This window comes from Bombina bombina, chromosome 4 (genome assembly GCF_027579735.1).
Source record: "Bombina bombina isolate aBomBom1 chromosome 4, aBomBom1.pri, whole genome shotgun sequence".
NCBI classification, from domain to species: domain Eukaryota; kingdom Metazoa; phylum Chordata; class Amphibia; order Anura; family Bombinatoridae; genus Bombina; species Bombina bombina.
In genome coordinates, this window is record NC_069502.1 from 34,205,174 (window position 1) to 34,231,915 (window position 26,742).

Genomic DNA, 26,742 nt, shown 5'->3' on the forward strand with positions numbered 1-26,742 from the left:
ATCTACCCCATGAGGATCATTTGTAAATACTCTTGTTATAGTGTTGGTCATGGTCATTAATGTCCCAACTTGTTGTTAACATATAGGGATGCAATTTTAGCATGCAGAAACATTACTTATATTTTTTTCTACAGTTTCTTTACTAAAGTTTTGTCACAATGGGACATTAAACACATTTAGATTGTAACATAAAATATTTAATTGTACACAGTAAAAACAAATCAAATGTCATTATTTATTATGTCACCCCTACCTGTCAATTCATTCTAAACATTGTGAGCTTTCCAATTCCATTAAAAGTGCAGACTCAACTGCTATATTCCACGGTCATTTATTATACACTCTAGCAAACCATTTATCTAATTGGACATAGAAGATAAGGGAACCTACCTAGGTTACAACATGGCTGAGCTCACTGCTTTATAGGCACTAAACTTTGTAGTATTTTTTTTCTTCCAATATCCAATATACAAAATATGTTCATTATTACTGTACTATGCCTGCACGTTAAAGGGACATTGTAGTAATATTTATTGCTTTCATCTTAAATAAGGTATTTCAGTTTTTTAAACGCATGTTCCTTTCCTGAGCAATGTTTTCTTGTAATACATATAGAGACATGACCCTCTGCTGCAGTAAAGCTGAGGCAGATGCCTATCACAAAAGCAGAAAGTGGAGACAGCACTTGTTATGAGAGTGCACGGAGGAGACTTACCAAGTCTCAAACAGCCACAAGAAAGCAAAAAAGTCCTCCAGCTCTTTATGTATAAAATGACCTTTATTTTTTCAACATGGGCCCAATAATACACTGCAATGTTTCAGGCGTAACTCAGCCCTTCATCATGCATACCCAACCTTAACAATACCTGTCTTTAAATAGCCTTTCCTTCTTAATACAGGGAGAGCCCACAGCTGCATTTCTTACTTCTGGGAAATACTGAACCTGGCCACCAGGAGGTTGCAAAGACACCCCAGCCAAAAGCTTAAATACCTCCCCCACTTCCCTCATCCCCCAGTCATTCTTTGCCTTTCATCACAAGAGGTTGGCAGAGAAGTGTCAGAAGATTTCGGAGTAGTTCCTTAGGAAGGGTATCTACCCTTCGATATGGGACTGGAGTTTTAAGTAGTGTTGTCAGTCTCTCAGTGACAGCATTGATGAAAGTTAGAGTCTGGAGATGCAGAGAGTCTTTCTGCAAAACCATCCAGACTCATATTAACAGCTCCTAAGCAATCAGTGTTGATGAGTTTTGCTGCCTGCTTTTCATCACTCAAGTCCATGTTAGAAGCGATTCTACAGTCTGTCATACTTGAAGGACTATGTTAACTGTTCCACGTCATAGATTCCGATAAGATCGTCTTCCTCAATCCTCAGAGATGGAAGATATGTTAACGCTAGAAGACAGGGTCACAGTGGGACTTTATCTTTATGGAATCAAGGGTTAATATCTCCTGAGGGGGATTGTTGAACAGTGGGGTGTTAAAGTGAAGGTAAACTTTGATGAATGAAAGCCCGGTTTTTAAAAATACTATTAAAAACAGGGGCACTTTCATTCATCAAAGTTTAGAAAGCAGCCGTTTTGTTTAAAAATTTACCTTTGTTCTTTTCACAGCCAGAGCAGCTTCCCCCACCCGGAGATCCTCTCTTCACATGTCAGCAATGACTAATCTGGCTTCCTCCAATCACGGGATGGCCTCAGGCAATGACTCCCCTGGAGGGAAAGCTGTGATTGGAGGAAGCCGGATTAGTCATTGCTGACGTGTGTAGAGAGGATCTCGGGTGGGGGAAGCTGCTCTGGCTGTGAAAAGAACAAAGGTAAGTTTTTAAACAAAATGGCTGCTTTCTAAGCTTTGATGAATAAAAGTGCCCCTGTTTTTAATAGTATTTTTAAAAACCGGGCTTTCATTCATCAAAGTTTACCTTCACTCATCATATTTGTTTATGTGATTTATGCTGCTTTATATGTGTCAGGGTTTTTTCCCTGATCTGTTTGCCATGTGCTGCTGGCAGCCATTTTACTCACCTCTCTTGCTGACTCTGGTGCATACTGTGTGATGCTGCTCATTTCCTGAACTTCCTTTTATGGCCAGACTGGTGTACATCATCCGTGTGAGACAGGATGCTGTCTAAGAATTGTGATGTCATCACTTATTATTTAAAGGGCCTCTGTTCAGTATGCTTTGCCCTTGCATTGTCTCAAACTTGTTTGTGAGAGCTCCTGTGTATTACCTGGTTGTCTGACGTCCCTCCTCGTTCCTGATCCCTGGCTTGTTCCTGACTCTGCTGTTCTCCTTGTTCCTGATTCCGGCTCATCTGACTATTCGCTTTGGCTCCTGACTCGACTCATCTGACTACCAGTTCTGGTTTTGATTCCTGGCTTGTTATTTGACTTGTGGACTTTTTATTATTTTTTGCTATTAATAAAGGTGTGATTATTTTTGCACTTCTTGTCTCAGTCTGATTCCTGGCACCCTGACAATATGTGTGAGATGTTTTGGGCTCATAGGCTGATATGGAACGTACAGATTGCTCTGTTACTTTGAGAGCTGCGCAGTTTTATTAAGCTTGGCGCGCTTTTCCTTTATCAGGGGCGGTCCTGCATTGCGCACCGTGTGACCGGGAGTGGTCACAGTTTTAATTTCCTATTCCTGACCGAGTGACTACAGAGAGTAGCGAGTTTTCTCTATACTGTCTGGGTCATAGGAGGTGAGGTGATGAGTGCCGCAGCCATTGGGGGTATAGGTGCCGGTTGTTTTCTTTGATTTGAATAAGGTTACCTAGTTATGGAGGATTCTGATTTTTTAGAGGGTGATCCCTCTACGACAGAATTCAGTACCTGTGTATATTGTGAGGAGGCCTGGGTAGTCCAGCCCTCTCAATTATGTCCATATGCCGCAAAAGGGTGTTTTCATCAACCAATGTTGAGATGTTAGATGCCTCTGAGTCTTCTGCCTTTTAGGACTCTTCGTCCCATGAGGTGTGTGTCCTACAGTCATCTGATCCTACACATGCAGCTTCCCCTTGCACCACTAATCCTCCACCTGGAGGAGGCCTTTTTCACCAGACATTACTGCGCAGTTCCGTATGGCGATGTCTGCGGCCTTAACCGATTTTCCTAGTACTGCTACGTGCAAATGAAAGGTTAATCCATGCACCCCTGCCCAGGAAACATCATGTAAATTGACGGTTGTATCCGATCAGTCATCTGAGGATGCGGTTCTCTCTGAGGCTTCAGAGTACGGATCTTCTGGATCGGAGCCTGCTGCTTCTATTCCTGCAGCAGAGGAGGATTTTGCTTTTTGATTTAGAGTAGCACGCCTGCGCTCGCTTCTAAGAGACGTTTTGGCGATATTAGCGATTCCTATTACTGATCTGCCAGTTGAATCTAAGAACTCTAAATCAGATGGCGAATTTGATTAAGGCGGGTGGGGAAGGATGGATATCCTCTTCCCTTTTTAAGATTCCCAGTTCCGGGCTCTATAGGGGGGTTGTGTCGTTGCCCATCCCTACTTGGCTAACACTTTTTGTGCGCTTGCCTAGCGTTTTACTATTCTGTTTTAGGATAGTTTATTCTTAGAGCTCTCGGTTAAAAGAGGAAACTCTTTTTATGAAGATGTTTCTTCACAAGGGATATTTATGTACTGTCGACTTAGGTTGTCGCAGTTTCTGGAGAATTCCTATTGAAGCATCTCTGTCTCGATTCGAGGTGATGGTTCCCTCTATATTTTCAAGAAAGAATTAAGGCCTTGAAGGTTATAATTCTTTTATCTGGGACTTTCACAGATTACTAACCCCAAAGCTAGGGCTTCAGGTTTTTTTCTGTTCAGGCCTTGAATCCTTCTGACAGATATGACTTCTGAATCTAATCTTTCCTTCTGTTTGAGAGAAAGATTTAATTTGGTTCCGCTATTCTGCGGTTTTACCTTTTTGATGAGAGAGGGAATCTGAGAGACAAATTTCTTTCTCTTATTCTTTTAGTGTGGTTAAAGCCTAGCGTCAGAGATCTCCGCCAAGCCTGAGCAATCCATGTGTTTTTGGAAGCCGACTCAGTCATGGAAGTCTGAGCAGAGCAGAGGCCCACCTAACTTAGGTTGGCAGGAGGGGTCAGTTCCAGGTCCTATATTGGATCATGTCGGGAACTGACTATCACTCTTTTCAGTCACTTGATGCAGGGACAAACAGGATCTATGGGTCCTAGAGGTCATAGCTAGGCTTCAAATCTCAGCCTTCCAGGGCAGTTTTCCTTCTCTTGATCCTGTCTTCCAGACAGAGGGAGGGAAGCCTTTTCAGGTGGGTGCAGGATTTGTTCTCCTTTGGAGTCGTTGTGGTTTGCGATATATTCAAACCATTTTTTTCATGGTCCCATAGAGGGAGGGAACTCCCATCCTATTTGGGTTCTAAAGTACTTAAACAAGTTTATCATGTCTCCTCGTTCCAGAGGGAGACTATAAGGTCCACTCTACTCACTCTTTGTTACGGGAAGAGCAGTGCAGGACCACTGTTGAGGGAAGAGCAGTGCAGGGAAGAGCAGTGCAAGACCACTGTTGAGGAAGGATATCATATATTTTCATTCCTCCTCATCATCTCATCTGATAGAAGACCATTAGGGATTTCATCCATCGTCCTCAATCCTCAGAGATGGAAGAATATCTAGACCAGAGTTCTCTGGTGTAGGCACCAGGGCACCAGGGTGGATATCTGGATGCTAATTTAGCCTTCATAGACATGAAGACATTTCTATTGGACCTGTGAGGTTATGAGTTAGCTTCATCAGGTCATGCCCTCCAGACCTCCTTCATGACATTGCTGGCTCGGTGTTGGGTGGTGATGATTTGTCATGGGGTCCATCTTGGACTTCATTCCTTTTACCAGGTCTCATCTTAGCCGAGGCTTGGTGTATATGCTGAGGCAGTGGAGCAGCGCTGTTTCAAATCTGTCTTAACAGATTTACCTGGACTACTGGTTGAGAGAATCACTCTCTAGTGTCTTTGTCCAGATCTCCTTGTCCTGAGGGACATCTTTCTTAAATCATCCAGTGCGGTTTTGACTTCGGTCGCAAGTCCGTAAGGATGGTGAGGGCATGCCGAGAGGGCATGGGGTCCATGGACTCAGGAGGCTTCCCTGACGCTTAGTCTTAGCCAAGAGAGGGTAAGCCGGTACCTCGTCATCTATCATAAGGTGTGGAGGACCTTCTTCTTCTGTGAGGAGCGTGGTTCATAGTTGCACACTATTCAAGTCTGCAGGATTCCCTCCTCCAGGATGGTCTGGAGAAGGGCCTCTTAGCTAGTTCCTTGTTGGGACAGTTTTGGCACTGTCTGTTTTACTGCACAAGAGGCTCCTTGAGCTTCCAGATGTACAGTTTTTTATTAGGGCTCTGACTACGATCAGGCCGGTGTGTCAATCTGATGCTCCTCCTTGGAGCTAAGATCTTGTTCTTAGGGTTTGGCATCGGGCTCCTTTTGTACCTATGCATGAAATTGACATTAAGTTGTTATCTTGGAAGATCCTTTTTGTCTAAATATTGCTTCTGCTGTCAGAAGTCTCTCAGTTTGCAGCCTTGCAAGGCGATCCTCCTTATCTGGAGTCCCACAAACCTAGCTAGGATTTCCTCCTAAGGTTTTGTCAAATCGCAAATTTAATCAAGAAATTGTAGTTCCTTTCTTATGTCCTCTTCCTTCTTCTCGAAGGAAAGCTTACTACTTAATATGGAGTCGTACCTTGAAGTTCTATATTCAGGCTACATAGAAATAGACAGATTTTTTTCTCTGTTTGTTATCTATCTGGGAAGCGTAAGGGTCAGAAGGCATCTTCAACTTCCTTATCTTTTAAGTTGAGGAGTATCATCCGCTTAGCCACAATCCTCCTCAGAGGATTACGGCTCATTCTATGAGAGCAGTGACGTCCTCTTGGGTCTTCTAAAATGAGGCCTCTATGGATCATATTGTAGGGCCGCTACCTGGTTCTCCTTACATTATTTTTGCTTCTGTTGAAGCAGCCTTCAGGAGAAAGGGTTTTGCAGGCTGTGTTGCCCTGAGATGGGGGCCGCCTCTCCTTTTTACCCTCCCGTTAGCATTCAGTGTCCTCTGGAGCTTGGGTATAATTTCTCACAAGTAAGGAATGCAGCTGTGGACTCTCCCTGTATTAAGAAGGAAAACATACATTTTGCTTACAAGATAATTTCCTTTCCTTCTGTACAGGGAGAGTCCACAGCTCCCGCCCATGTTCTCCGATGGGCAGCCCTAAATTTTAAATTGTTCTTCTGGCAGCTTTTTCACCCTGATATATCTCCTATTGTTCCTTGTTCCCTCGGCAGAATGACTGGGGGATGAGGGAAGTGGGGGAGGTATTTAAGCCTTTGGCTGGGGTGTCTTTGCCTCCTCCTCGTGGCCAGGTTCAGTATTTCCCACAAGTAAGGAATGCAGCTGTGGACTCTCCCTGTACAGAAGGAAAGGAAATTATCTGGTAAGCATAATTTATGTTTTTGTACACCTGTGACTAACCTGATTAGTCACAGGTGTGCAAAAGGCTTTTTAAAGACAGTTATTGTTAAGGTTGGGTATGCATTATGAAGGGCTGAGTTAGGCCTGAAACATTGCAGTGTATTGTTGGACCCATGTTGAAAGAATAAAGGTCATTTTATACATGAGGAGCTGGAGGAATTTTTCGCTTTCTTGTGGCTGTTGTGTCTCAGCCAGTGAAGATTTGTGGGAAGAATAAGTTTAGATTTAAATTAAGTTAAAACCAGTAGTGAGTGTCTGACAAGCAAAGAAAAGGATTTGTTTTAATCTGTAGTTGATACTGGAGTAGACAAGCTTTGCCACTGCTGAGGCTAATTAGAGGGAGATATGCCGCAGGTTTGGCTTGTGAAGTCTGCAGTGTGCACCTCTAACTTTCAGAATTAGAAAACTCATTATTTTCATAGTGAAATTATAAGAGAAGTAGATGAGATATGTAATAAAATATATTATATTTTTTATATTTTTACTAAACAAAATAACATATTTTATATTAAAATCTTACGGCTAGATTTAGAGTTCTGCGGCCAAAGAGGTGCGTTAGCTACGCGTGCTTTTTCCCCCCCGCACCTTTTAAACAACGCTGGTATTTAGAGTTGTCTGAAGGGCTGCGTTAGGCTCCAAAAAGGGAGCGTAGAACATAATTTACCGCAACTTCAACTCTAAATACCAGCGGTGCTTACGGACGCGGCCAGCTTAAAAAACGTGCTTGTGCATGATTCCCCCATAGGAAACAATGGGGCAGTTTGAGCTGAAAAAAAACCTAACACCTGCAAAAAAGCAGCGCTCAGCTCCTAACGCAGCCCCATTGTTTCCTATGGGGAAACACTTACTAAGTCTGCACCTAACACCCTAACATGTACCCCGAGTCTAAACACCCCTAACCTTACACTTATTAACCCCAAATCTGCCGCCCCCGCTATCGCTGACCCCTGCATATTATTTTTAACCTCTAATCTGCCACTCCGTACACCGCCGCAACCTACGTTATCCCTATGTACCCCTAATCTGCTGCCCCTAACACCGCCGACCCCTATATTATATTTATTGACCCCTAATCTGCCGCCCCCAACGTCGCCGCCACCTACCTACAATTATTAACCCCTAATCTGCCAACCGGACCTCACCGCTACTCTAATAAATGTATTAACCCCTAAAGCTAAGTCTAACCCTAACCCTAACACCCCCCTAAGTTAAATTTAATTTTATTCTAACGAAATAAAATAAATCTTATTAAATAAATTATTCCTATTTAAAGCTAAATACTTACCTGTAAAATAAACCCTAATATAGCTACAATATAAATAATAATTTTATTGTAGCTATTTTAGGATTAATATTTATTTTACAGGCAACTTTGTATTTATTTTAACCAGGTACAATAGCTATTAAATAGTCAATAACTATTTAATAGCTACCTAGTTAAAATAATTACAAAATTACCTGTAAAATAAATCCTAACCTAAGTTACAATTAAACCTAACACTACACTATCAATAAATTAATTAAATAAACTATCTACAATTATCTACAATTAAATCAACTAAACTAAATTACAAAAAAACAAACACTAAATTACAAACAAAAAAACCCACTAAATTACAAAAAATAAAAAAAGATTACAAGAATTTTAAACTAATTACACCTACTCTAAGCCCCCTAAAAAAATAACAAAGCCCCCCAAAATAAAAAAATGCCCTACCCTATTCTAAAATAAAATATTTTACAGCTCTTTTACCTTACCAGCCCTTAAAAGGGCCTTTTGCGGGGCATGCCCCAAAGAATTCTGCTCTTTTGCCTGTAAAAAAAACATACAATACCCCCCCCCAACATTACAACCCACCACCCACATACCCCTAATCTAACCCAAACCCCCCTTAAAAAACCTAACACTAAGCCCCTGAAGATCTTCCTACCTTATCTTCACCACGCCGGGTATCACCAATCCGTCCAGAAGAGGGTCCAAAGTCTTCATCCTATCCGGCAAGAAGAGGTCCAGAAGAGGGTCCAAAGTCTTCATCCTATCCAGCAAGAAGAGGGCATCCAGACCGGTAGACATCTTCATCCAGGCGGCATCTTCTATCTTCTTCCATCCGGCGCGGGGCGGGACCATCTTGAAGCAGCCGACGCGGATCCATCCTCTTCTAACAACGTCCTAAGTCCGAATGAAGGTTCCTTTAAATGACGTCATCCAAGATGGCGTCCCTCAAATTCCGATTGGCTGATAGGATTCTATCAGCCAATCGGAATTAAGGTACGAAAAATCTGATTGGCTGATTGAATCAGCCAATCAGATTCAAGTTCAATCGGATTGGCTGATCCAATCAGCCAATCAGATTGAGCTTGCATTCTATTGGCTGTTCCGATCAGCTATATATAGCTATATTAGGGTTTATTTTACAGGTAAGTATTTAGCTTTGAATAGGAATAATTTATTTAATAAGATTTATTTTATTTCGTTAGATTTAAATTAAATTTAACTTAGGAGGGTGTTAGTGTTAGGGTTAGACTTAGCTTTAGGGGTTAATACATTTATTAGAGTAGCGGCGAGGTCCGGTCGGCAGATTAGGGGTTAATACTTGAAGTTAGGTGTCGGCGATGTTAGGGAGGGCAGATTAGGGGTTAATACTATTTATTATAGGGTTTTTGAGGCGGGAGTGAGGCAGATTAGGGGTTAATACATTTATTATAGTGGCGGTGAGGTCCGGTCGGCAGATTAGGGGTTAATAATTGTAGGTAGGTAGCGGCAACGTTGGGGGGGGCAGATTAGGGGGTAATAAATATTATGTAGGGGTTGGCAATGTTAGGGGCAGCAGATTAGGGGTACATAGGGATAATGTAGGTTGCGGCGGTGTGCAGTCGGCAGATTAGGGGTTAAAAAAATTAAATAGAGTGGCGGCGATGTGGGGGGGGCCTCGGTTTAGGGGTGCATAGGTAGTTTATGGGTGTTAGTGTACTTTAGAGCACACTAGTTAAGAGCTTTATGAACCAGCGTTAGCCCAGAAAGCTCTTAACTCCTGGCTTTTTTCTGCGGCTGGAGTCTTGTCGTTAGAGTTCTAATGCTCACTTCAGCCAAGACTCTAAATACCGGCGTTAGAAAGATCCCATTGAAAAGATAGGATACGCAATTGGCTTAAGGGGATCTGCGGTATGGAAAAGTCGCGGCTGGAAAGTGAGCGTTAGACCCTTTCCTGACTGACTCTAAATACCAGCGGGCGGTAAAAACCAGCGTTAGGACCCCCTAACGCTGGTTTGGACGGCTAACTCAGAACTCTAAATCTAGGAGTTAGTGTTTCATCACCTTTATAGAGAGCAAAGAGACAGCATGTACTTACTTGTACAACATGTAACACTTGCTACAAGCTGCTAATTACAGTTATATATATATATATATATATATATATATATATAATCTTGCTTTTGTTTCTTCAGTCGGAGAGAGCTATGTATGGTTGGAGATGTAGATGGAAAACATACAAGAGCCAAAGACTCTGTCCAAACTGTCTGGGAAATTAATAATAATAAAAAAACATTGAGGAGAGAGGCCATCTCTGACTGGACCCTTTAAACCTGGAGAGGGCAGTTGTTTATAACTTTCTTCTATAGGAGGCAGCTTCACCTCTATGCCACAAATATATATACACTCCCAAATGGTGCATTCCAGGACAACCAGGAGTGGAACCACAGTTATCAACTCTAACCACACAGTAGACTTATGTAAACCTGCAGCAGCAAGTTAAGATGCAATGGTCTTTAGACTGCTGCTATGTATCCTTGTGGTGAACTAATGATTGACAAGCCCTGCTCTCACACAATTGGTTGGTGGGGCTACATAAGTGATTATTTAGGCAGCTTTATAATAAATCACAAAATGAACCATATTTCCACAGCCCCCCATGCAACACTTTACCTAAACCTTTTCCATCCTTTTCAATCTAAGGGGTGTCCTATCACTCAAGTTTTCCCTTAAGAAAGTAAAATCACCCCCAACCATGAATAAAAAGAAATTAGAAAAATGTAACTTTATCCTTTTTTCAGAGATGTCAGCCTTCAGCCTCCCATTAAAAAAATGTTTTTCTCAGGGCCTGTTGTACTGTAGGCGTCGCTCCTTCACATTCAGAAACGTTATAGCAAGATAAACAACTCTCATAGTAAAATTTGCTTTTCTACAATTCTTTGAGAGATGGAGGTCCTGATGAGACGTCTTAGATTAGAGCTTTAGATCATCAGAGTCTTTTCCTCACCGTAGACGTAGCTTGGTTTCCTTTTTTATTTATTTTATTAAACAATCCTGAGATATCATAGCGGCGCAGTATTTGTAAATTTGGATGAGGTAAATGAATTAGCCTGTCTTGTCATGTTCAGTACTTAATACCATTGTTGTGTTTTTGTTTGATGAAAAAGTGAGCAGTGGTTGCTGAGATAAAGATCTGTACAATTACCTTATATATGTGCACTAAAAAACGTACACAGTAGTACATTCCTATAGGAATTCACTATTACTTACGTTGCTTTATCCATTTCTGTTAGTGCTTTTACCTAAGAGATCAATATCAGTTTCATATCAAGATTGTAGATTGATTGAACTACAGTGGTCTTTTTAATGGGTGCACCACATAGCTGATTTTAATGACCAACTGGCTAAAATTTTAGCTAAAATCTGCTAATATTAAATTTTTTCAATGTTCATTGCTCAGATTATCATTAAATAAATTTATGTAAAATTATGCAATAAATTTGAGCTTTGGATATCAGGAAATGTTATCATATTAAATATAATATGATATAGATATTTATAGTGCCACCCGGTAGCAACATTTTCTGTGGAGAACACTCGATTATCAATAAACATTACACAAGCTATGTTATAAATCCTTGTATTGAACACTAGTGGTTTTATATAAGTGATTGGTATCACTTTTATAATGATACTCTGACTATAGATATACCGACAGATAATAGACAGATAGACAGACAGAAAGATAGACAGACCGATAGATGATATATAGAAAGACAGACAAATAGAGTGATTGATAGAGTGATTGATTGATAGAGTGATTGATAGATAGATAGATAGATAGAGTGATTGATAGATAGAATGATTGATATAGAGTGATTGATAGATTGATAGACAGACAGATGATAGATAGACTGATTGATTGATAAAAGACAAATAGATAAATAGATAGATGAAAGTACACATTTTTTTGCAGAGGTAATTAAAACATTTCTGTGCTTTTTACCTTTTGATTAGGATCTTGAACTCTGTGTATTTCTATACAGCACTATTTACAAGGAGCATTTTCTCTTTTCACATATTCAGTAAGGGTTGCTGGTTTCTGCAGTATGATGGCTGAAATGTTGTGAAGTTAAAGGGACATGAAATCTAAAATTTATTTCATGATTTGGATAAAGCATACAATTGTAATTTTCTAATTTACTCCTGTTATCAATTTTGCTTTATTCTTTTGTTATCCTTTCTTGAAGCAGCAATGCACTGCTGGGAAATAGCTGAACACATCAGTAAGTGTCATACTCTGCAAGGGAGCAGGTTCAGGAGTTGGGAGCTGTTGTGCAGAGGTGTCAGGTTCTGGGGTTAAAGTTGTGTTTTGTCTGCGTGAGTCTTTCCTTTTTGGCATAATTAAACAGGTACAAGGTTTTAGGAAATAAAGGTGATGGTTTTATTGATAGGATAATTAGCAATGCAGAGATATGAAAATTAGATAAGGTAAAGTCTATAGGCTGTAGACTGGAACTCTGTAGTATCAGGCAGGAATGCAGATCTTTGTAATAACAGGCAGGATACTTGCATATGCTGTAGACTGGAACTATAGGCTGTAGACTGGAACCATATAGTGTAGACTGGAACTCTGTAGTAACAGGCAGGAATGCAGATCTTTGTAATAACAGGCAGGATACTTGCATATGCTGTAGACTGGAACTCTGTAGTAACAGGCAGGAATGCAGATCCTTGTAATAACAGACAGGATACTTGCATATGCTGTAGACTGGAACTCTGTGAATAACAGGCAGGAATGCAGTCCTTTGTAATAACAGGCAGGATACTTGCATATGCTGTAGACTGGAACTCTGTAATAACAGGCAGGATACTTGCATATGCTGTAGACTGGAACTCTGTAGTATCAGGCAGGAATACTTGCATATGCTGTAGACTGGAACTCTGTGGTAACAGGCAGGAATGCAGATCTTTGTAATAACATGCAGGATACTTGCATATGCTGTAGACTGGAACTCTGTAGTATCAGGTAACAAGCCAGCAAAAGTACCTGAGTCAGTCTTTAGGAAATAGAGAATTAGCCAAGATCAATTGCCAGGAAATCAGTCCAAAAAAACGAAACACAGTGCCAAGGGAATATCCAGAAGAGTAGTCACAAAATGAAGCAGAAATCAGGCACCAGGAAATCCAACACATCTGTATTTCACTCAGGAAACAGGACCAGAGGGTCTTTCAGAGTATAACACTCAATGTCAAGGCCCAGAACTACAAGCAAACCTCCCAAATATAGCAGGTTGCTGATTATATGATTTGTTTCAGCTGGTAAGCAGGTGGAGCCAGAGAGCCAAAGTTGCAGTGTTACAAACTGCTGTTTGTAACTGGCCCTTTAAATGGAAAATTGCCCTGCTTCCCTGCATTTTGGAGAAGCCTATTTGCCAGCCTCCTGCCACATGACTATGGCCCCTGGAAGATTGTGCCCCTGAGGACATATTGACTTTTGTTGGGTGTGTGTGGCCCTTTAAGAACCGTCTGGGGACATATTGTGACTTTGATGAACAATGCCCCTTTAAGACTATGTCCCCAGACCTGTGAAATGACTTGTCCCTGGCTTTCTCCCACTTGGTTCAGTTTCATTATGTGCCATTAAGAGTTAAATTTTGTTCAGCTTCAAGAAACCTATTCTAAATACAAGTCTGCTGGGATTAGCTCTAATTAGGTTTAGTGATCAACTTTCCCATTGTCTAATCAGACTAGTATTGATAAGGTGGACTGCATTGTTTTATTGTGTGTAATGTTATCTGCTGAAGTAAATGTTGTGGCCTGTCAAAGGGAGTGTCTCTCTATCTAATATCAAATGTGTGATGGGGGATTTTATGCCTCCCCCTGAGAGTGTCCTGTTTGCATGTAACCTGAATAAAAGCAGGCTGTGTGCTCCAGCACATCAGACCTATGTTGACCCTCTAACTTGAAGCCTTGACTCATGTTTGTAGGGGACAGCTTATAATCACTACAGGGATTGCTATGTGTTTCATACTCCCTTAGCTACAGGGATTGCTACAGAAGGAAGAGGTTCGCCTACTGGAGCCTGGTCGTAGGTCCAGGGCGCAGAGCAGACGGCGAGATACCAGCCCAGCAGCGGTGGTTCATATAGTCTGCATTACTGATGGTGGCTACGCAGTAGTTATAGTGTCCACGGTGCTGCTGCTCCTTTGGTGAGCGCTAGGAGCATCCTTTTCTACGGTCCAACTTCCAGCCAGCCTGGAGGCAACCGTAACATTTGGCGGCAGCGGTGGGATTGGCGTCCTAGCGCAAGGAGCAGCACCACAACAGCACTGGTATCGTAGGAGAGTAATTGAGGGCAACGCTAGCCACTGAGCAGCGTCCCTACCTACAGCAGCATGGAGCGACAAGATACTGGTCAGAACCATGTGAAGAGCACCTCAACCGGATCCGTCGCTATGAGGGCGCGGATTTCGTTCCAGAGGTAAAGAGGCGGCTAGTCCGATATGGTCCAGACCCTGCGCAGGAGGTAGTCAGTCGCATCATCCGGGAATTGGATACGGAGAACAAAGCGGCACGAGCCTTTGAGCGCCAACTGTGGAGTTTGAGGGTATGGACACCTGGTCTCTCTCCCCAGCCCCAGCATGTTCCACAGGGAGAGGAGAGCAGCGACCTCCCTCCCCAGTGGCAGTATACTGTGCAGAGGGAAGAGACAACCGGTCTCCTTCCCCAACCCCAACCAGAGATACCAGAGGCAGCAGGCCTCATAGACTGGTCCTGGGAGGACCCCCAGCAGGCAGGTGGAGATGGGACCGCAGTCTCTCTACCGGCCCTACAGGGATGCTGGGCAGGCGGCCCAGATCCCCAGCGACAGACCCAGCTACAGGGAGGGGAGAGCATCGACCTCCCTCCCCAGCCGGAGTGTGCCTTCCAGGGAGAGGAGACAACCGGTCTCTCTCCCCAGCCGCAGCATGTTCCACAGGAAGCGGAGAGCATCGACCTCCCTTCCCAACGGCCGCCGGAGTATCAGGAGGAGGAGGTAAGCCAATCTCCCCCTCCCCAGCTAACTCCTAACTTGGGCCCAGGGTTAACAGTGGAGATGTTGGCCCCCACTGACCCCCACGTTCCCTTTGCCACCGGGCAGGACTATGCCCCAATTCCCCCAGCAGAGGAGCTGGCATCAGGGCAGAGCGCTGCTGGCCTCTGCCCTACAGACCTTGTCCTTGTTACAGAACTGGCCTGCAAACCCCTCACCCCAGCAGAAGCGCTGGCACCAGGGCAGAGTGCCGCTGGCCTCTGCCCCCCAAGTACCATCAGCTATTTGCCCAGCTGCGCCAGGAAGGCCGAGGATGCTGCACTTTCATCCTGCAACCTGGAACTTACAGGCCAGTACTACGTATTGTGGGGGGGCTACTTTGCTGCTAGCGATTATTTGTGGGTGGGTTGCGAGACTAACTTGGGCACTGACCGGCAGAAGGTCAGGTGCCTGGTTAGTCTCCCTCCAAAAGGGGAGATATGTTACAAACTGCTGTTTGTAACTGGCCCTTTAAATGGAAAATTGCCCTGCTTCCCTGCATTTTGGAGAAGCCTATTTGCCAGCCTCCTGCCACATGACTATGGCCCCTGGAAGATTGTGCCCCTGAGGACATATTGACTTTTGTTGGGTGTGTGTGGCCCTTTAAGAACCATCTGGGGACATATTGTGACTTTGATGAACAATGCCCCTTTAAGACTATGTCCCCAGACCTGTGAAATGACTTGTCCCTGGCTTTCTCCCACTTGGTTCAGTTTCATTGTGTGCCATTAAGAGTTAAATTTTGTTCAGCTTTAAGAAACCTATTCTAAATACAAGTCTGCTGGGATTAGCTCTAATTAGGTTTAGTGATCAACTTTCCCATTGTCTAATCAGACTAGTATTGATAAGGTGGACTGCATTGTTTTATTGTGTGTAATGTTATCTGCTGAAGTAAATGTTGTGGCCTGTCAAAGGGAGTGTCTCTCTATCTAATATCAAATGTGTGATGGGGGATTTTATGCCTCCCCCTGAGAGTGTCCTGTTTGCATGTAACCTCAATAAAAAAGCAGGCTGTGTGTCCAGCACATCAGACCTATGTTGACCCTCTAACTTGAAGCCTTGACTCATGTTTGTAGGGGACAGCTTATAATCACTACAGGGATTGCTATGTGTTTCATACTCCCTTAGCTACAGGGATTGCTACAGAAGGAAGAGGTTCGCCTACTGGAGCCTGGTCATAGGTCCAGGGCGCAGAGCAGACGGCGAGATACCAGCCCAGCAGCGGTGGTTCATATAGTCTGCATTACTGATGGTGGCTACGCAGTAGTTATAGTGTCCATGGTGCTGCTGCTCCTTTGGTGAGCGCTAGGAGCATCCTTTTCTACGGTCCAACTTCCAGCCAGCCTGGAGGCAACAGTAACATGCAGCAAACAGAAAAACCCAATATTCTTAGCCTGTGATCAAGCCATCTGGTGGCAAAGAGGTAAGACAACAGGCTGGGAAAGAACAGCAGCAGAAATAGAAACAGGTCCCAGGTTCAATTCTAGGCTGGATCATGACAGTAAGCCAATCAAAAGAGGTATATATGTGCAGACACCAATCAGCAGCTAGTTCCCAGCTCCTGAGCTTACATAGGTATGCTTTTCAATAAAAGATACCAGGAGAATGAAGGAAAGTAGATCAAAGAAATCAATCGGAAAGTTGTTTAAAAATGTATGTTCTATGCTCTGGACTAGCTCTGAGGTTCTGGGGGAGGAGCGCAGGTGTGTGGTCAGGTGTTGCACCTGCTCTGATCTACCTTCCTACAAGCCCTTGTCGAGATTCGCGCCTAAACCCTTTGCCCATGGGCGGCTTGTACAGTGAGAAACTACCGCTACTCGAGCCTCATAGTGCCATACAATTGCACTAATACTGCGTGAAGCAGACACTGCTTGGACTCTACTTTGACTAAATTCTTCTCAAGAACAGTCTACCTATCATCATATCACTATATTCCTGCACTGAGGGCAGCACTCTGAGACGGAGCCTTGATGTGGATCCTAAGCGTTCATGTGCAGACGCTCCATTGCAAGTGAGCTTGCCCAGACGACTGGACCCTTGTTGACTCAGAGTGCCTCTTTTAGATAACTTTTCCTGCCGGTCTCCTATTATCGACTAAGGCTGGTGGCTGCTGTACTACGCTGATCGTACACTGGGGCTGACTGCTCCCCCCCTCTTTTTTTTCCCTGCCGCTCCATATTATGGATTTGGAGCTGGGCTTACCTGGTATGCTGCCGGCTTGGTCTTGATTACCGCAGCTTTGTAGGTGAGCATAACGACCATGCCTGGAGACCCAGGGAGACTTTACTTACCTTCCTTCATTGCTCCCTCTCACCGATGTTGCGTGAGGGCTGAGGATCATCATCGCGCCCTGGTGCGCTCCTATGGCTTCCTTTTTCTCACTTGCCCCACGCTCAGGTTTCCACCTGCGGTGATCATCTCCTGTCTTCCTGCTTGCTTCTCTGGGCAGTACTCCCCCTCCCACCGGTGCTGCGTGAGGGGGGCTGCTGTGGGCTGTGGTGCTCATTAGAAACTCTCACCGAAAGCAGCGGGCTCGCTACACAGGTTGTCTGACATTGGATGCAGCGGCATCCTCTTTTTCATCGGATCTCGCTGTGAGGCCGGCTTCTTCAACAAAGAGGTCCCTGATTCGGAAGCCGAGTCATCCAGAGTAGCAACTACTCCACATTACCCACATTTGTTTTACAATACCAGTTTTCCCTCCCCCACCGGTGCTGCGCGGGGGGGTACTGGCTTTGCAGCGTGTCTCCCCTTTGGCCATAATAGCGGTCGCATCAACAAGGTCATACGGACAGGGTCAGGTACTTTTCTGCTTCTAGTTGGGCCTTATTAACTTTGGAATTACCTATCTAAGAACTTTGTGAATCTTCATGTACAATTCTGCTACAAGTGTATCTCACTTTTAAGGCAAACACGTAATACTGTAGCAGAAGAGTCGTTACAGATAATCATATGTTTTCTCAGACACAATGTATCAAATAGTTATTTTTCTGGGGATAGTATATAACTGGGTATTTTTCTAAGTTATGCTATGGAAAGATTAAATACAATTTACCCCTTGGCAAAAAAATAATCTAAGCCGTTGCTTGTTCTACCCTGGGTTATTAACAGCAGGCTATAAATTTCTGCTATATTTTTTTTTCTTATGTACCTTATAAAGATCAACCCAAAGTAGGAGAAAAACTAGACAGAAGTTTGAAATATCTAATTTTTTCCTGGGTTTTAGTCTGAGAAATAACAGAACGGTCTATATTATTAAACCCAATAAGGCTGCATCAAATATAACTTAATTTTTAAGGCTGTGTATTCTCTTGTGAACACAAAAGGAAGGAAGTCATATTTGGGTGAATTTATTTAGAGAAAATAACAGCAATGGATACAAGTAACCTTACTATTATTCAAAGTTTTCTTGCTATCTTATATTCTTGAATTGTTTTGATTGTTTTCTATTTTGCTGAAACATTTCTTCAAAGGGTGGGTCCTAACACCCCAGATAAGAAAAAATAAGCTCTGGTAAATTAAGCCTTTGCTCAGGTTCTCTTACATAACCAAACAAGCGGTAGGGCTAATTTTGTCTTATATATTCTACAGCCTCCTTAGGTGTAAATTAAAATTTATGTGATTCAATACGTTATTGAAATAGAAAGTATTTCAAATAGCTAGTAATTTTCAGATAGTAACACATCTAATATTTACATTTCATTAACTCTATGAATGTTCTGTTATAAATAAGCGGTTGCCAAGCAGTATTACAGTAAAGGAGGGAAAGGATTAGAGGTAAATAATCTTTTCGGATATTCTGCTAGGTTGGGAAAGGGGTCCCTAAGAGTGTCTGAGCTTATTGAAAAAACTGCCAAACTCTACATTTGAATAGATCTTCTTTCTCTTTCTCTCTTTTGCCTCTTGTGTTTTTTTTTTTTTTTTCTCTTTTTTCTTTTTTTTGGCACAGAAAATACAGATTAGACGGCCTAGGCCCTTAAAATAATGAAAATAAGTTAAATAGTCACTTCCTCACATACTCACTCCCTCCCCCCCCCCATTTTTTCTTTTTACTTTCTCTCACTTTGAGGGGGTTAATTCCCCTAAATTTTTTCACTTTTTTTTTTTCACTAAGGGTAGTAAATACCCCATACTTTCACTTCACATTTACAGATAGATGGATAAATGTATTAACTCACACGCCAAAACTCCTCCCTTAAATATGGCAGCGAGGCAAAGGGATAAAAAGAATAAGGCTACAATAGAGACTCTGGCCGATATTACCTCACAGATAAATGAATCAATAGATTTACAGGCACTTGTTACAAGTATATCCGAAGCCCTGACACCTAAATTTGATGTCCTCAAAAATGAAATCAAACAGGATATACTGTCATTAACAACTGAAATTCGTCAATTTTTTTTTAAGTGAGGCAGAACAAAGAATTTCTGATTTAGAGGACACTGTGGGTAACTACACTGATAAAATAGATACTATAAACTCTAAACTCATAAAAGCCCAGATTAAACTGGAAGATCTAGAGAATCGCGCTAGGCGGAATAATTTCAGAGTGATAGGGGTACCTGAGGAAAAACAATATGAAGATCTCACCAAACTATTAACTATAACATTGCCACAATTATTACAAATCCCACAAACTCACTCACAAATAGTTCTTGAGAGAGCACATAGGCTGGGATGGCAAAACCCTGAAAAAGAAAATTCCAGACCAAGACCAATTATAGCTAAAGCACTTAATTATCAAGACAAACTTTTACTACTACAGTTTTATAAGAAAAATCAACCCATCTTTCTTGGGGAAGCTAAAATAATGCTCTTTCAAGACTTTTTAGCCTAAACATCAGCTAAGAGGAAGGAGATGGCCCCAATTTGCACCAAACTAATAAATCAAGGTTATCGAGGAGCTACCATCATTTACCCAGCTAAATTGAAAATTGTAATTCAGAATCATACACACTTTTTTGATTCAGCCAGGGAGGCAGAAAAATGTATAACTCAATCGTTCCCTTCAGGATTAGGCAGGGATCACAGATAGTAATTATCACTTAGTATCACATAGTTAAAATCTAATTAGGTTTTTTTCCATATGGCAGTCTTTGCAAGGGTGGTAGACAAGGCCTTGGCCTTGCTCACTGTTTTTATTTCCCTTCCCCCCCCCTTTTTCCTTTTTTTTTTTCTGTTTTGTTATGTTTTGCTTTGTCTCTCATTATAAATTTTAGATGGCTAATATGTCAAACAGATTCAAATTGACCTCTTGGAATATTGGGGGTATTACATCCCCGATCAAACGCAAAACAATAATAGCTTATTTAAGAAAAATAAATACTGATATTGCCTTCTCACAGGAAACCCACCTAAAGACAGAGGAAGTTCTAAAACTTAAATGCTCATGGGTCAAGGAAGTTTTGTCCTCTCCTAGTACGCAAAGAAAAGGAGGAGTTGCGATCCTACTAGGGAAAAAATTAAAATATCAAATTCTCCATATGAAGGCAGATTCTGAGGGAAGGTTTCTTATGGTAAAAATTTAAATTGACAAAGTAGTATATACATTATGTAATATTTATGCTCCCAATGTTTTCAGCTGGCCCTTTTGGGAAACACTACAGGTAGATATTACGACATACAGGGAGGGTTACCTGATAGCTGGAGGGGATCACTCTCAAGGATAGATCTATTCCTTCTAGACGAAAAATTATGCAAAGCAAGAGTGATAGCGGGAATTCTTCCTGTATGCATTTCTGATCATGCCCCTATCTATTTGGATTTTCAAGCTAGCGATTTCACTACTAGAAGTAATCGGTTTTATTTCCCAATGTATTTGGCTGCGGACCTCAAATTCAAAAATTGGATTAAACTCAAGTTAGAGGAATACATTTCTTTTAACCATGAATATATCAATCGCCCTATTATCTTCTGGGAAACTGCAAAAGCAGTAATTAGGGGAGAGATTTTGGCTTATAGTATAAGGAGGACAAAGAAATTTAAACTCAGGGAGAAGGAGATTCTGAAATCAGTCTCCAATGCATATAATTGTTATCTTTTACAGAAAACACCCGAGAGCTGGGCACCATATACTCAGGCGTTGAAGGAAAGGGATACCTTTCTTACCTATAGAACATCACAGAAAGACTTGAGATTCCAGGCTAAATTATATAGACATGGAAGTAAAACAGGTAAACTTTTAGCAAGGTTAGTTAAAAAAGATAAAGGTGTATCTATAATTGATTCTTTACTTGAAGATGGTAAAATGTTAACAACGAAGGATATAACACAGGTTCTTTCAAGTTACTATCAGGATCTATACTCCTTGAAAAACTCAAACTTATATGCGCGTGAAGATTTCTGGAGTAAGATCTCATCTCCGTCATTATTACCTGATCAGGTTGAAAATCTTAACCTCCCTATTTCCGAGTTGGAAGTGTCAAGAGCGATCCAAGATTTAGCTTTGAATAAAGCTCCAGGCCCAGATGCCTCCCCAACGAATTTTACAAGATAGCGACGGCAGTAATTTTGCCACACTTAACCTCACTCTATAATGATATATATATAAAGGGTAACCCTCCTTCCCCTAATTTTGCTGCCTCGTGTACTACCTTAATCCTTAAACAAGGAAAGGACCCAAACAAGAAGGAATCATATAGACCCATAGCCTTGTTGAACTCAGACTATAAGATACTCACCACTATCTTAGCTTCGATGCTTCAAATGCTTCTTCCTAGTATTATACATAAAGACCAGGCGGGCTTCATGTTCAAGCGCAATTCCTCAGCGAAGATAAGGGAGGTGTTTCTCACTATTGATTATTTTAGAACCAGAGAGGAGATGGGGAGTGGAGGGGAGGGGGACATCCCTGACTTAGCAATTATTGCAATAGATGCCGAAAAAGCTTTTGACTCGGTCCATCATGATCATTTAATGTATTCCCTACAACAATTTGGTTTTTATGGCAAATTTCTTAATTTTGTCAATAATCTTTACAATGCAGCTTCTACAAAGATGTTAATCAATGGCTGGACCTCTTCAGATATTTTGCTCAAAAGAGGAACTCGGCAGGGTTGTCCTCTGTCCCCTCTCCTCTTCAATGTCTCTATTGAACCCTTGGCCATATGTGTTAGGCAGCATCTCGAGGGGATTAGGATTGGTTTGGAGGAGTTGAAAATAGCTCTGTATGCTGATGACATCCTTATATATATATATCCAACAGTACTAGTAATATTCCCAAACTTCTATCTATAATTGATCAGTTCGGCTCCTTCTCTAGGTATAGGGTGAACACTACAAAATCAGAACTTATGTGGATTAAACAACCTAAGGAACCTTTGGTAAATATACCATTTAAAATAGTCTCTGGAGCCTTTAAATATTTAGGGATAGTGATATCTCCTAACCCAGCTAAGTGGTACAGCCTTAATATTATCCCAGCACTTAACAGAATTAAGGAGAATCTGAAAAACTGGCAGAATCAACCCCTCTCTTTGTCAGGTCGCATAGCTTTATATAAAATGGTCTGTCTCCCTAAAATATTATACGTCTCACAGAACACTCCATTGATAATAAAAGGAAAAGATTTGTCAATATTTAATACTTCCTTGAGAAAATTTCCATGGCAAAATAAAAAACCCAGAATCTCTTTAGCTAAACTCTCTCTTCCTAGAGAATTTGCGGGGCTGGCTCTACCAGATTTAAAGTTGTACAACTATGTTTTCTTGGTGCGTTTAATTATGGACTGGGTCTTTGAGAGAGAGTATGTTACTAACAATAAGTTAGAGAGGAGTGTAACGTATCCACTTTTACCCCTAGCGATTATTCACTGTAACTCTGGTCTACTACCAAGGGAGGTGAAAAGGATGAGAACAATCTATAATCCACTTCAAGCCTGGTGGAAAGTATGTAAACTTCTAGATTTAGAGCATAGGGTTTTTAAATTTATGCCACTATCAGGTAACCCTCAATTTCAAGCGGGACTTTAATTATCACCCTTCCAGAGGTGGAATAGGCTAGGTCTAAGTAAGGTTTCCCAAATGCTGGACTTTGAGAGGACGTGCATTAAAACCTTTGGCTCTCTAAGAGAGGAATTTAATCTCCCCCAAAAAGATTTCTTTGCGTACCTACAAGCAAGGCACTATGCACTTAACATAACAAGCAATTATGGTTGGAACTGGACTTTGGGGATTATAGAGAAATGGCTTGTCTTAGCTAAAACTGGTCCTGTCTCAGTCTCGACTAGTTATGAAGATCTGAGTTCCATAAAGGGTGCTTTTAACCTGGAAAAGATCTCTACTAAATGGGCTACAGCATTATCGCAAGATCACGTAGAGGTTAGCTTCATCCAATCCTCAATTTCGGAAACAAAACGAGTTACCCTCTCCTCTACATGGAGAGAATCACACATTAAATTATTATTAATGACATTCTTTACTCCGGAAAAGGGCTCTTGGTGTGGTAACTTGAAATTTAACTCTTGTCCTAAGTGTTCCTTTCCCTCGGCCAATCTTGTACATATGTTCTGGGATTGCCCAAAGTTGAAACAATTTTGGTTCAAATTACAATATTGGCTTAATAAAATATTAGGGATTTCGGGGACACCCGGGCGGCGGCCATCTTGTAGGTCGCACTGAGCTTCAGCTCCTCAAGCTTCTTTCACTGTTTTCTAATTTAAAGCCACATCTCTATCGAGACCTTGTTTAAAGCAGTGGAGAGGCTCGTCTGAAGAGGTCTACATTCCAGATATAGGGTTTTGGAAGGTGACTGGGCTTCACTGCCCTCAGTACCAGACTTTTTACTTTGAGGCCTTCCCCTATAACAGAAGCCTCAGCCTGTCCCCATAACGAGCTGTGCCTTGAGTGCGCAGTCCTAATTTAAGCCCAACATGTATTCAACAGCTTCTATGCTAACGGAGCTCCGCAATCTCTTGGATGGTTACCAAGCTGCCTTTGAAATAACTCTGCAAAAAGGGCTTTACCTACCCTCAGCTACTAACCAGGGGGGAGACCTGCGGGGAGACTATGGTTCTAAGGAGGCAGAGAGGGACGCTTCATTTGAGTCCAGACTGACAGTCCACATCCCCCCAAGTGTGACACAAGCCTCTGTGACAAAGAACTATGAGCGGTCTGCAAGACACCTACCTACCTTAATGGAGACCGGGAAACGGGATAACCTAAGAGGGGACGATATGCCAGCTCAAGAGCCACTTGATCCCCCTATATCTACGGATACCTCCAAATCGAATGGCGGCTCCTGCAGAAGCGACCGGCATGCTGCACAGAGATTCATACCTCATGATGTAAGGAGCCGGCGGGCTTTAGCGACTACCCTGTCCATCTCGAATCTGGATCGCAGTCTGACCACTATGCAGGGGAGGCCTGATATAGTGCCGGAGATGGCTCCGGGAGGAAAAGATAGTGCCTACCTCGCCATTCCTTTTGGGACTACAGACCTTCATGTGAAAGGTGCACAGCCGAATACCGGGGCCTGGAACAACTACAGTGTGAGCCCTGATAACCTGCTCTTAACGGGAGAATGTGCCACAATGACGGCCTCCTTTATACTGCTGCTACACGTAGTCCTGTGCAGAGTTGGCGTGGGGTAAATATATGAATAACTTTAGTTTGCAGCCGTCACTCTCCAAAAGCGGCATTTTTTATTTTTTATTTTTCCTTCCATACATTGGACTGATGGATTTCAATAGTCCTGGCCATTCTGGGACAGATCTAATTGAATATTATACAGAGTGCCCTGAACTGGCCTATTTTGACCTTAAAACGGACTTAACAATGTATTTGTACATGGACTCTCTGTCGAGGGCCCCCATATGTATCCCATGTTACTATACTACTGCTTGATGCTTTTTGTGACTAGGGTGTTTTATAAAGTTTTCTCTCCCTTTTTTCCGTATATGAACCTAACCCACTTTATCCTATGCTCATATACCCTTTACATTCAGGGGGGTTTTTTGTTTTTGTTTTACTTAACTGATGATGTATAGCAGTAGTCGAACTAACAGTTTTGGTATGCGTCGTTATATTAACATATAATACCTTTCATTATATCATACCAGAGTATGCTGCTGCCAACAGTGCAAAACAGGGACCATCCTAGGTTCTCCCAGCTGGTTTCCTTCTTACTCCAAAAGTAGTTATAACCCTCATACCTGTATTGTTCTCAACCCCGGTCACTATTTATCATCCAGCTAACATTGTTCCTGAAAGATTGAGCCCACAGCGTTCTCTTATAAGTTTTAGTTATTGTTGATAATTAACTGCTGTTATTAATATTACTGTGGGTCCAAGAGTGACCCAATCAATCCTATCTCCCCAGTTATTCCCCTTAAAGGTCATTACTGCATCCAGGGGTCCAAGAGTGGCCCCCGCTTGTTACTGGGGGATATCATTCTAACGTAAACCTTATTAACTTCTAAGGGGATATCCTAACACTGTCACAATCGAAAACCTGAGGTCTGTTTTGTAAAGCCAATATAGTGCTGAATGTAAACTTCACTGCTTGTATGAACATATTTACTTTGGGAATTTTGACTGTAACTTGTTTTTGTTTTATAACCTCAATAAAAATAAAAATAAAAATATTAGGGATTTCTTCCCTGAGATTAAAAGCACTACATATAAAATTTCTTTGGAAGGACCCAGAAGACCAGCAGGGTAACACTAAAATCGTTAATATGGCCATACTAGCAGCCAGGGGCGCGATCCGATATAGATCGCAGTTTGCGGCGCAAGCGAGGAGACCGGCGTCGCCCGCAGTTTCAGCTCGCAACTCGAGCCATCCCATATAAGTCGCCGTCAGATGCTAACGTGCCGTAAGTCTCACAAACCAGCGATGTCCAGAAATCTGCGTAAGTACAAATTTCTGGCGTCGCCAGTGACTTGCGGCACGTTAGAATCTGCCGGCGCCTATAAAACCTGACTAAAGTCTAAAACACCCGCACTGTCTAACACGCCTCCCTAACATAGCCCGCACTGTCTAACACGCCTCCCTAACATAGCCCGCACTGTCTAACACGCCTCCCTAACATAGCCCGCACTGTCTAACCCTCTATCCGCTATCCCCCCTCACTAGCCTAACAATAAAAAAGCTATTAACCCCTAAACCGCCGCTCCTTTACCCCGCCGCAACCTAATAAAGTTATTAACCCCTAAACCGCCGCTCCCGTACCCCGCCGCCAGCTATATTATATCTATAACCCCCTAAAGTGAGCCCCTAACACCGCCGCCATCTATATTAAAATTATTAACCCCTAATGTAAGCCCCTTACACCGCCGCCATCTCTATTAAAATGATTAACCCCTAATTTAATCTACCTACCCCGCCGCCAGCTATATTATCTATATTAACCCTAAGTATATTATAGTTAATATAGTTATTACATTATATATATATTAACTATATTAACCCTAATTATATTAGGGTTAATATAGTTACTATAGTATTTATATTAACTATATTAACTCTATCTAACCCTAACACCCCTAACTATATTTATATTAAATTAATCTAATTAATTTATAAACTAAAATATTCATATTTAAATCTAAATACTTACCTATAAAATAAACCCTAAGATAGCTACAATATAATTAATAATTACATTGTAGCTATGTTAGGGTTAATATTTATTTTACAGGTAAATTGTTAATTATTTTAACTAGGTATAATAGATATTAAATAGTTATTAACTATTTAATATCTACCTAGTTAAAATAATTACCAAATTACCTGTAAAATAAATCCTAACCTAAGTTACAAATACACCTACACTATCAATAAATTAAATAAACTACAAACATCTATCTAAAAATACAATTAAATTAACTAAACTAAATTACAAAAAAAACAAACACTAAATTACAAAAAATAAAAAAAAGATTAAAAGATTTTTAAGCTAATTACACCTATTCTAAG

At 41.8% G+C, this 26,742-nt stretch overlaps 1 protein-coding gene across 1 annotated transcript in view; it reads left to right on the forward strand.

The window, feature by feature from the left end:
- Nucleotides 1–26,742, forward strand: part of SLC30A3 (solute carrier family 30 member 3) — a 163,881-nt gene that overhangs the window by 119,220 nt on the left and 17,919 nt on the right. The gene's annotated exons all lie outside the window — the stretch shown is intronic.